At 37.3% G+C, this 12,871-nt stretch overlaps 1 pseudogene across 1 annotated transcript; it reads left to right on the top strand.

The window, feature by feature from the left end:
- Positions 1-6,773: 6,773 nt before the first annotated feature.
- On the top strand, positions 6,774-8,340 carry LOC145158199 (AAA-ATPase At3g50940 pseudogene; annotated as a pseudogene). The gene is made up of 3 exons (XR_013737248.1): positions 6,774-7,769; positions 7,855-8,220; positions 8,263-8,340. The product of XR_013737248.1 is annotated as an AAA-ATPase At3g50940 pseudogene (transcript).
- The last annotated feature ends 4,531 nt before the right edge of the window (positions 8,341-12,871 follow it).

The following is a 12,871-nucleotide window of genomic DNA, read 5'->3' as shown; positions in this document are numbered from 1 at the left end:
AGAAGAACCAGTTGAAATCATGGACCGGGAAGTCAAACGAACGAAACAAAGCCGTATCCCGATAGTGAAGGTTCGCTGGAATGCCAAGCGGGGACCTGAATTCACTTGGGAGCGTGAGGATTCAATGAAATAGAAGTACCCTCATCTTTATCCAAGTCCATGATTTGTATTTCTATTCTTGAATTTCGGGACGAAATTCCCTTTAACGGGGGGATGATGTGACAACCCGGAACTTCTACCTTGTTCAACTAATCAATTTAATCAACGTTAAACTCGTTTATGTTATCTTTTAGCATTGTTTAAGGGCTCGTTTAAGTGTTCTAAGCTTGAGTACAACCAAGGTTGAGATTAGGAGTGAGTTATCAAAGTCGTAAAGTAGCATTTCGGGCCATACGCTCCTTTAGGAGGAGTGTACGGCCGTACACATGGGTGTACGGTCGTACACCCCCTCATGGCCGCACACTCAAGGTGGTGGGTCACCCACCCCTATATATATGTGTGTACCTCATTTCCTTCATCCCTTTCTTCCCTTGGCCGCACACCACTCCACCTTCTCTCAAGTTTCTTCAATCGTGAACCCCTCCAAGGCTTCAAAAACGTAAGTATTCCATCCTTTATCTTGCCATACTTGAAAGACCTCTTGATTTAAGCCTTGACTCTTCAAGTTTCATCATGTTCTTCATCCTTTGAAGGAGTACGACCGCACACCTTCATAAGGTTTGTCGTACACACCTTAAAGGCCCTCCAAAGTGAGAGTTTGGACCCTATCAGCTAGTTGGACATGCTAAACCTTTGATCCTAGCCTTGACTCACCTTAAAGTCGACAACTTTAGCATGAACATGAAGGGTGTACGGCCGCACACCCCTTGTACGACCGCAGACACCTCTTAGGGCCGTAAACCCACTTTCATGATCATTTTAGGCCTCAAACTTGCATTACAACTAAGCATGGGACCTAGAACACTTCCTTGATGCTTCTTAAGGCCTTAAAACACCTCAACATGCACACTTTTTCATGAGTGTACGGCCGTACACTCATGGGCCGTACACCCATGGCCGTACACACCCTTAGGGTGGTCGTACACCTCCTTCACTCAATCACATATGGTTTTAACACTTAGTTCAAGTGTTTCCAAGACCTTAGGGTGGTTTCCTATCATGTCTAGTCGAGAAATACCCCAATTTGAATCATATATGTGTTATTACATGTTAAATAGGATCCAATTGTGTTCGAGGCTTCACTTGACACTCGGCATCTCATATCGATCTTTCATACAAACCACTCGCTCGAGGTGAGTTCATACCCCTACGCTTTTCATGATTTTTAAACGTTTTCAGGGGGAATAAGAGCCAAACACAAATGATTTTTGTGAAACTAATACAAAAGGACTTTTAACAAGTATAAAACTTATGCAATTGATACAGACAAACGATTTTCACGTTTTTATAAAATAGTTAAATATTTTATCCCCTTTTGTACTATGTTGAGCATGAGGGGCGTTTTCAATGTACAATCATGATTGCATAGTTTTCAGATCAATATACGAACCGGATATACTATATACATGCAAACTATAATAGGTATAGTTTGGGGTTTTCATTACACTGAGTTATACATTGCTAAACATATAAACTATGACAGATTTAGTTTATGATACACATTACTACAAGAGTGCAACGATTAATAATTATTTAAGTATAATTATTACCTTATACAGTATTCAACGGATTCAAATACAAGAGAACAATACAAAATTACATGTAAACTAGATTATGCAGAATTGTGAGACTCTACTTCAAAACTGTACCCTTTGGTGTACTGAACTAAATCCTATCATAGTATAACCAGAGTCTCCTGGAGGGAGAGCGTGAGATTTGTGAATAGATCTATTCGGGACTGACAATCCCACACTTGAACTGCTAGCTACAGTTAGGCAGGCATGCCTGGGGTGACAAATGTCATAACATCCGACGCCTGAAGAACGTCGTAGAGGTCACTAGGTCATATCAAGCATGGTTATACGACTCACAATAAGTATAAACTAACCTTTTGTTTACGGGATTTCATTCTTCATTAGTTTTATTTTAATTAATAGAACTATTATACATTACACTAAAGGATTCCAGGGATACAACAAATGGCTTTATTTTAACTAATAAAACTACTATACATACTGGTGGTAGCCAGCGTTTCAAACAAAACATACTATACATACTGGTGGTAGCCAGGGCTTTCAAACAGAACATACAATACATACTGGTGGTAGCCAGGGTTTTCAATCTGAACATTCCATCCACAGAGGTTTTCATACAGAATACATCATACTATACATATTGGTAGTAACCAAGCATACAAACTGATATGTTTTATACTACAAAGGATACCGTAACAAACTTTCATAGAAGGAACTTGTAACATCATGCTTTTATCAAAGAAAATATTGGATTTTCTTGGAAACATACGAACATTTTACAAGATACATCAACAAGTTTTCACTACAAAACATAGCTTATGAACTCACCAGCTTTATGCTGATATTCTTTCAAAACTGCTTGTATTCTTAGGAAATCAGTAGACAGGTACCTTCCGAAGTTCTGAGAACACGAAGAGTATGGAGTCATGTCTTTTTATTTTTCTTATACTTTTGATGTATTCAAAAAACTTAAACAGATGTAAACCTGTTTCATATGTGTATTCAATGTAATGGTTGTGTCTACTATGATTGCTATGATACAATTGTTGTGATACTACACATGACGTCCTCCACCCCCGAACGTTTCCGCCGTTCCGGTTTGGGGGTGTGACAGACTCGGAATCATCAACATTAGACTTCATCTGCTTATCACCTTTCGTAACTAATGCCAATGAACCAACTTTGCTTCCTTCGTAACCTCTTCTTCATGAGATTTCAAAATCCCAACCAGTTTCGCCAAGGAGTAATTTTTGAATTGTTCATGAGCTTTCACAGTTGAGACAATTGACTTCCATTCAGATCGTAGACCATTCATGAAAGTAACCTTCTCTTCAGTGACTTTTCTCTGAAGGTTGTACTTCAGCATCCTGCTCAACAGATGATTAAAACGATCGACTGTCTGTTCGAGATTCTCTTCTGACTTTTGTACGAATGACCCAAATTCTAAGAGGAGTGTAGTGTGCAGGGAATGTTCCAAGTCGTCATCACCTAAGTACATCTCCTTCAGTCTGTCCCAAATCCCTTTGGCGGTATTGTACGAATTCACGAGGCGAAAAGTGTCTGGTGGAAGAGCAAATCGGATGATTCGCATAGCCTTCAGATTGCACATTAACTTTTCCTTTTCATCATTTGTGATTTATGTGTCATCAGCGACAATTACATCATACTGAGCTTGAGTTTTAATTTCTTCTCTATTTCCGGAATACTTGTACGTCTCCACAGTCATATCATGCCATATGCTAGATCCGTGAGTTTCAATCCTAAGCACGTAATTCACAAAGTGAAGAGCCCAGACTTTTTAGTCTTCTGGGAAAAGGATTGGAATCCTTGTAGTTGAATCGATACTACTAGGAAGATTGAATGAGAGTGAATGAACATCGTCCTTCGACATTTTGAGAGATTTCAATCTAAAACGGAATATAGAACCATATATGTAAACAAAAATCGAGTTCAAGGAAAACTAGGGAAATCAGATCTGTGAACTACAATCGATTTGCAAAGATATGAATGCAAATCGCGGAAATGATTGAGATAACACACGAACAAATATGAGAAAACATTGAAAAACCATTAACGAAAACCCTCTTTGCTCGACAGAAGAATAGCGAATGATTACACTATCTCCTGCTCTGATACCAATTGTTATGACCGATAGATTCTATATTCGTTATGAAATGCTAAAACAAATAAGATAATAAGAATGATATGGAATGAAATAAGCTCAATCTCCAATAACAAAGCACAAAGAATAGTTCGTAATTCGGAACTATTCTATAAGTGCAAGAAGGTTACAAAAGATCGATGCAAAATAAAGGAAACAATGCGCTATTTATAGACCTACTGAGCTAAGATTCCGAATATGGACATGCCCATTTCGGAATTGGAATATGTACACATAATTCCGAATACAACCAATTGACACAACATATATAATCTTAACATATACATACAAAAACACATACATATACATAATACACATATAAATACAAATGTATATACAAAAAGATATATACATACACAAAATACATATATACATACAAATACACATCAAAATCTACATACACAAAATACACATAAAAATAAACATCTACAAAATCAAAATTCCGACGAGAACACTGGTGGTGGCGGTATACTCCGACGAGAATGGTGGGGACCGGGATCTCAAAATTCCGGCAACCAAAACAAATGTTGGAAATTTAGTAGGGGGAAGAGAAAAGGGAAAGAAAACGAGAAAGATGGAAAAGAATGCGGGTGAAATTGCGAAGATTTCGGTGAAATTTCGATGAAGTCAAAGGTGGTGAGCAGAGAGAAGAGGGAAATCACAGAAGATCGGGAAAGAAAGTGAGGACGAAGAGGGTTTTATTGTTGACGCTCATTAGCGGCGATACGCTGGAGGGAAAACAACGCGGGGTTTCCAACGTCGTTGGATCATCGCTTTATTCAACGGATGAGATTGAAATGATGCGGATCACCAGCATAAGCCTTTAGCGGCGATGCTAAAGGTGTCACCACTATTTATATGTATTTCTATACATACATAATACACATACGAAATACACATATACATACAAAATCACATAAACATACATAATACACATATAAATATAAATGTATATACAAAAACACATATACATACACAAAATACATTCAAAATACATATATACATACAAATACACATCCAAATCTACAAACACAAAATACACATAAAAATAAACATCTACAAAATCAAAATTATGGCGAGAACACTGGTGGTGGCGGTATACTCCGGCGAGAATGGTGGGGGATCTCAAAATTCCGGCAACCAAAACAAATGCTGGAAATTTAGCAGGGGAAATAGAACAGGAAAAGAAAACGAGAAAAATGGAGAAGAAGACGGGTGAAATTGCGAAGATTTTGGTGAAATTCCGATGAGGTCGAAGGTAGTGAGCAGAAAGAAGAGGGAAATCACAGAAGATCGGGAAAGAAAGTGAGGACGAAGAGGGCTTTATTGTTGAAACTCATTAGCGGGGACACGCTGGAGAGAAAATAACGCAAGGTTTCCAACGTCGTTGGATCATCGTTTAAATCAACGGATGTGATTGAAATGACCCGAATCGCCAGCATAAGCCTTTAGCGGCGACGCTAAAGGTGTCGCCGCTATTTATATGTATTTCTATACATACATAATACACATATGAAATACATATATATATATACATACAAAAACACATACACATACAAAATACACATATAAATACAAATGTAGATACAAAAACACATATACATACACAAGATACATTCAAAATACATATATACATACAAATACACATCCAAATATACAAACACAAAATACACATAAAAATAAACATCTACAAAATCAAAATTCCGACGAGAACACTGGTGGTGACGGTATACTCCGGCGTGAATGGTGGGGTATCTCAAAATTCAGGCAACCAAAACAAATTCTGGAAATTTAGTAGGGGGAAGAGAAAAGGAAAAGAAAACGAGAAAAATGAAGAAGAAGACGGGTGAAATTGCGAAGATTTTGGTGAAATTCTGATGAGGTCGAAGGTTGTGAGCAGAGAGAAGAGGGAAATCACAGAATATCGGGAAAGAAAGTGAGGACGAAGAGGGTTTTATTGTTGACGTTCATTAGTGGCGACATGCTGGAGGGAAAACAATGTGGGGTTTCCAACGTCATTGGATCATCGCTTAAATCAACGTATGTGATTGAAATGACGCGGATCGCCAGCATAAGCCTTTAGCGGCGACGGGCACTCTTTTGCGGCGACACACCAGAGGGAAAACGTGGGGTTTCGTACGTTCTCCTAGTTGTTGGATCGTCGCTTAAATCTACGGCTGAGATTAAAATGACACGGATCGCCAACATAAGCCTTTAGCGACGACGCCTTTAACGTCAACGAACACTTTTAGCAGCGACAAAAAATACGTTTGTTTGTTGTCGTCACTAAAAGTGTCTGTCGCCGCTAGAGGTGTCTTTGCGATTGCCGGTTATTCTTGTAGTGTATGTCTTAATTTTAAAGAATGCATTGTCAAAAAGATCTCATAAATAAATTCAGAATATATCAATTTCGCCTATACCTTTATAGTTATGTAAAAAGATTTTATCATTAAAGGTTATTAAAAATTTATATTTATAAAATTTGAAATAGAAACACATAAGTTTATATTTTGTTTTCTGATTTTCAGTTCCGTCATTTAGTATTTTCCAGGCCCTTATCTAGTATTGTATTTTGTTTGGCAAAACCTTATACTTAAAAAGATTATCACAATGATGAGAAACGAAAAATGGAGTAAAATTGTTGTTATACAAATGATAAAATTAATTGTATTTTAAATAACAAAATATACGAAAAATCCACTTAGTGAAAAAAATATGTTTTGAAATCTAAAAGTAAATCATCACACACATTATATTTTAAAAAGAGAAATATCTTTTTAAAATATTAATGATAGAATCCTTTTGTATTAATCAGCTATATAGGGAGCTTTTATATCAGGCGTGTTAGTAATAGTCGCCAGTCGGTGTAGATAAAAACCCCATGCAAACCTTCAACACTTGAACCCTTCGTTTCTAAAATGCCCTCTAAAGTGAAAACCATCATCTCAACCATCGGCTCTATCGCCGCCGCCACTATGGTGGTACGCAAAATGGCCCGTCATTACTTGCCACCTGAATTCCAAGACTACATTTATATCGGTTTACGAAACTTCATAAAGAAAAAGTTATCCAAACACTTGACCATGGTAATCTATGAATCCGATGGGTTTCACGAAAACGAAATCTATAACGCCATTCAATTCTATGTTGCTGCTAGAATGTCTACAGACATCCATCGACTGAAGGTCAGCAAAACTCGTAACGACAACAACATCGCGGTTGCCATGGAAGTCAACGAGGAGTTCACCGATATTTACAAGGGTGTCAAACTCTACTGGTCTTCGGTTTCCAAGAAGACGCCGACTAAACAATATAACAGTCACAATGACATGAAATCTTCTTCCCGAACAACTAGACATTCGTTGGAACTCACGTTTCATCGAGATTACAAAGATCTGGTGCTGAACGACTACTTGCCGTTTGTACTTAAGGCTTCAGAGATGAAGAAACAGGAACAAAAAACCTTGAAATTATTCACGGTGTCGTTGTATTCAAGACCACCGAATTGGATGTCGGTGAATCTTGACCATCCGGCGAACTTTACCACGTTGGCAATGGATTCCGGTATAAAGGAGAAAGTGATAAAGGATTTGGATAGATTTGTGGAGAGAAGAGAGTATTATCGGAAAGTAGGAAAGGCATGGAAAAGAGGTTACCTGTTGTATGGTCCACCCGGGACAGGAAAATCAAGCTTGATCGCCGCCATGGCTAATTACTTGAATTTTGACATCTATGACTTGGAGTTGACTAATGTCCATTCAAATTCGGATCTACGGGCGTTGTTGTTGGCAACGACTAACCGGTCTATACTCGTGGTGGAGGACATTGATTGCTCGGTGGCGTTGCACGATCGGGTGGCCAGAGAGACGGTGAAAGAATCATCCCTCATAAGGCTTTACCCAAAAGAAAATAAAGTTAATATCGAAAACCATTTAGCGTTTTTTTTTCCTTTAGATTTAGATTTACTTATTTGCCTGTTACATCAATTACTATGATCAGGTAACCTTATCGGGATTTCTCAATTTAATTGACGGGTTATGGTCAAGTTGTGGAGACGAACGGATCATCATCTTCACCACAAACCGTAAGAACAAACTTGACCCTGCTCTTCTTCGTCCTGGTCGTATGGACGTTCATATACACATGTCATATTTAACACCATGCGGATTTCGTCAGTTGGTTACTAACTATCTTGGAATCACACAACATAGTCTCCTAAAACAAATAGACGATTTTATGTGTGAGATAAAAGTTACACCCGCTGAAATAGCAGAGCAACTACTCAAGGATGATGATCCAGATATCGTTTTGAGTGGTCTCATCGAGTTCTTTGATGTTAAGAGGAAGGAGAATGAAGAGGCAGAGGTTGAGGTTGACCCTGGGGCTGGAGCTGAGGCTAAGCCTAAGGCAAAGGCGAAGGCGAAGAAGGGAAAAGAGAAAGAATTGGGTGTAAAAGAGGACGAAAGCAACCTACAAAGTGCTTAAGATTAACTTTTTCTTGCATTAAAAAATTAGTAACTTTGGTGTTTTATACTTATGAAAATAATGCGTGTGACCACTTTACATATTCCTACACTGAACATTTCTGGAATCTATAACAATAATGTGATATCATAAACATGCATGATCCATATTAAATGTGAGTAAATGATATATACTTAGTAGCATTTGTTGGTTTTGGGGTTGATTTGACATCTCTGATCAAGACCTCTACATTTTTTATTGATTTATAGCAGCTGAGGAAGTTGTTGTTACTTCTTCGTCTATTGTTATAAATTTAGTTTTAGATTTTAGTTGTTTTTACAGTTTGTTGAAGTCATGATCTTGATTCAAATACTCGTTACAAATTAATCTAGACGTTGCTCTTTAGTTTCAGCAAAGATCAAAATTATATACAAAACTTCAAGTATTAATACGCAACATAGGTTAAGATTATCCATGTTCGAAATTGAGAGCAACAGTCTTTATAGCATCAACATATATAAATTTTAAAGTCTTGTAATATTTCATAAGTGAACCCTGGATCTTCATCACATAAGAGGACATAAAATGTAGAATAGAGAATATACCAAATCCTCAGAGTTCGAACATCCAAGATCAAAAGTTGAAGTAGCGAAAAAGATGTATGCCGAATTAAAATGTAAAACAGTACAATAGTTTTTTTTTTTTTTTTTTTGAACCACTGAATTTTATTGAAAAATGATAGCAAAAAACTAACAAAGAGATACATAAAAATCGATAAAATAGGGTTTAATAAGCAAAACCTCTACTAAGAATTAACTCCATATTCATATTTACAAACCAACTGTAGGAATGTTCAACCAATCTATGATTAACAAATTCTTTTTAGTATTTTGGCCATTAAAGATGATGAAATTCCTAAAATCACTGCTAGAAAATAGAGCAACAGCGACAGAATTTTAGCGACGAAAAAAAAAGCAACAGATTTCCAACGGGTTTCCGACAGACAAATTACTAGGATATTAGCGACGTTTTGTGACAGTTTCGCAACAGAATAAAATTGGTCGGTAATCCGTTACAGTATTCCGACGAAAATCAACAAATTTGAAATTTCAGTCGGAAGCTGTTAGTGAAATTCGATTTTCTTTTTTACTTTTTTAAATAGTTGGGGGCAATTTGGAAAATATATGTGAATGTTATTAAAATAAGAAAAAGAACACGTTGATTTTGCCCTACTTTCACTTTCCCTCTTCTCTTTCTAGTTCACACGATACTCTTGCTCTCCCACTGCATCTCCGATCTGCAAGCTGGCCACTACCTCCACCAACGACGTCACCTCCGACATCACCTCCGCCATCACCCCCGGCAACAATGCCCTCCACCTACTCCAAAGTCGTCGACGCAACATACCTTCTCCCTCCCACTGTCGGTCCGACCTACAACTCACCTCTGTGAACGACGACCAGCATCGCCCCATTGTCTTGCCGCCGCCGCCATCGTTGAAGTTGCTGTTGTAGCTGGTGGACCTTACCATTAGATCCAATTTCAGCTTTTTTTTCCTCCAAATTTTGGTAAAAAAAAAAAAAAAAAACCCCTAACTTAGAATTGGTTTAAGAATGTGAATGGCAATGTGGGAAAATATCATCTATTAATATACACTTTTCTGTTTTTACTTGTGGTTGAACATGCACTGATTGTATTATATTTTTTGTTCATACATTTGGAGATTCTAATCAGTGGTATCATAATATAAGGTAGTTCATTTTTTTCAAATGTACATCCTGCATTGCAAGTGGTATATTCTGCATCCAAAATTCTACTTCTTAGAAAAAATTGTCTAATGCTTTGATTGCTTTCACCAAGTTAATTATATTCTCAAACCACATTGTTGAAACCACAAATTCCATTCATGTTGAACTTGATTGAGCTACTTTGTATTCTTTTTATCTATAACCATTATACTTTCAAGCATTGTCTCTTTGAATTCAAATTGTTAGTCCGTTCTGATCTTGCAGAGGTTAGAGAAACAGTTGCTTTAGGTGCTCAAAAGACAATCAATGTCAGTTTACTGTCTCTTGTTTCATGTTTCCTAGATTCAATTGGTTATCTTAATACTATGACAAAAGCGAAAGCCATTGATAGATCTTGAGATGCTAAAAGAAACTCCCTTCCTCTGTATCAGAAAACAAAAACTATGCATTTTTTTCCTGCTATAAGGCTCTAAAAGTCTGAACTAAAATTGCACTCTGTAATTATCCTTTGCAATGTGTATTTTGTATAACTTGTATATCTTTTTAAAGGATTCAGTTCTCATATCATCATTTTCTTGTAGAGCTGCATTTGTTTTAATTCACATGGAGGATGTCAACAGTGAAATTCAAGGCTTGTGTTGTCATCTAGGATGAATAACGTTAAGACTTTAACACTATTAAATTGAGATTTGTCACATCATAATACGGAAATGTTAGGATAATATTAAGAAAAAAAAAACATAAATTAAACCAAAATGTTAATCATTTTTAAGATTTAGACAAAATATTCATCGAATTAGCCTCAGAAATGGGCCATAATAACCTTGTCTCCACATTTAAGCGAAATCTTTTTCCATTTTTATTCTTATTTTTTCAAGTTTTTAATTTCACAATATACCCACAAACATGATATATTTTGAGATATTCATATTACACAAATTTTCAAATTTCTTGATTTTATGGTTCATATTCACGAATAATACGTGGACTTTTATAATTTGTTTTTTTGAAGGTAATTGTTTATTTATGTTATTTTACTATAGCATACAGTTTTCTAAAATGATTGACTATCTCTTCACTTGTATATAATATTTTTTAAACAAGCATAAAGTGATACTAGTTTAATGGTACATCTTACTTTAATTAAAATTAGTTTTTAATTTTTAATAGTCGTAGTTTTAGTTTTTATTACTTAATTTCATAGATATCTATATGCATATAACTGTACATCAATATATGCATATACTTGTACATGAATGATCATATGTATAATAATAGCATGTTGTCACGAGCGAGATTCTAGACTCTTCCGGAGTACTCGAGAAAATGGGAGAACTTACAAGTATATCACATTAGACCCTGGAACGTCCTAGATTTCTATAGGACATCGAAGAATGATTTAGAACATTTCATGAAGACTTGTAAATATATGTAACTTGGTAGAATAGTCTAGATTAGTCAAGAATATAGGACTAATGTAGTAATATCTAGAAACTTCCCTAGGGGGGGAAGGACAAGTATAAATAGGGAGGAGCTCATTTGCTCCAAACCATCGGAAAGTTTCCTTGTATTCTCTCGAGCTCTTATAATAGAAGTTTTCTTTCGTTTGTAGAAACTCGAAAGCCTTATTCTCTTGCTTACTTAGTCGTTTATACATCTCAAGGAAGTGTTGTAGCCTGACTTAGTCGAAGTTACACTAAGTGGCACACGGTGATTGAGTCGTCCCGTGATACGTGGTATCAGAGATTGGTTCGTTAAAGCAAGAGATCATGGCTACGGAAGGAGGAAGTAGTGAAGCAGCAAACCTACCCCCTGTCCTCGAGGAGAGAGGAAGAAAGTCCAAGAAGAGGGACCAATCGATAGATGCATTGGCAAGCTTAGAAAACAAGCTTACAAGGACAGAGATTAACATCGGTGGGATACTTGAATGGAAGGATACCGTCGATCAGTTCGTTGCAGAGATAAGTGACAGGAGCGATGGATTAAAGGAGACCATCGGTGTCCTCAAGGAAGAAGTCCTTGGACTTGTCAACACCTTGCGGAATGAGTTCCGTGAGAAGATAAGCACTCTAGAAGATGAGGTGAAGCTATGCAAAGAAGCGATAGCCGGAGGATCTATTTCGAAGATGACGCCACACACAGAAGCACCTAAGCCCTCGAAATATGGAAGTAAGCGTGATCCTAAACTACTCGAGGAATTTTTCTGGTCCTTAGAATGTTATTTCAATGCTATCGGAGTAAAGGATGACAAGTACAAAATAGACACGGCCGTTCTGTACTTGAGTGATAATGCGGCACTATGGTGGAGGCGGAAGCATGGCGACATTGAGAAAGGCTTATATGTCATAGACACTTGGGACGAGTTTAAGAGACAACTCAAGAAACAATTTTGCCCCCATAATGCTGAAGACGTTGCCATGAAGAAACTCTGAGGATTGAAACATGTCGGGTCTATTAAAGATTACGTAGCAAAGTTCACCGCCTTGATGCTGGAGTTGCCCGATTTACAGGAGAAAGACAAGTTATTTTACTTCCAAGACGGACTACAATCTTGGGCTTACAACGAGCTCAAGAGGAGGAACGTCCAAGATGTTGACGAAGCTATAGCAGTAGCTGAAGACCTTATGGACTTCCGAAGAGATACCCCGATTAGGAAACCTAGTGGGGGAGAGAGACCAACAACAAGCCGCAACAGAAGGACGATAAACCCGCTGCAAGACCATCAACTTTCAAGGGGAAGGCGATTGAAGGGGGACCTCGAAGGGAAATCAAGTGCTACTTATGTGACGGCCCTCACCTAATCA

Source organism: Lactuca virosa, chromosome 2 (genome assembly GCF_052849685.1).
Source record: "Lactuca virosa cultivar CGN04683 chromosome 2, Lactuca_virosa_CGN04683_v6, whole genome shotgun sequence".
Taxonomy (NCBI): domain Eukaryota; kingdom Viridiplantae; phylum Streptophyta; class Magnoliopsida; order Asterales; family Asteraceae; genus Lactuca; species Lactuca virosa.
Note: the sequence above shows the minus strand (reverse complement) of the source record. Positions and strands in the feature narration are given on the sequence as shown.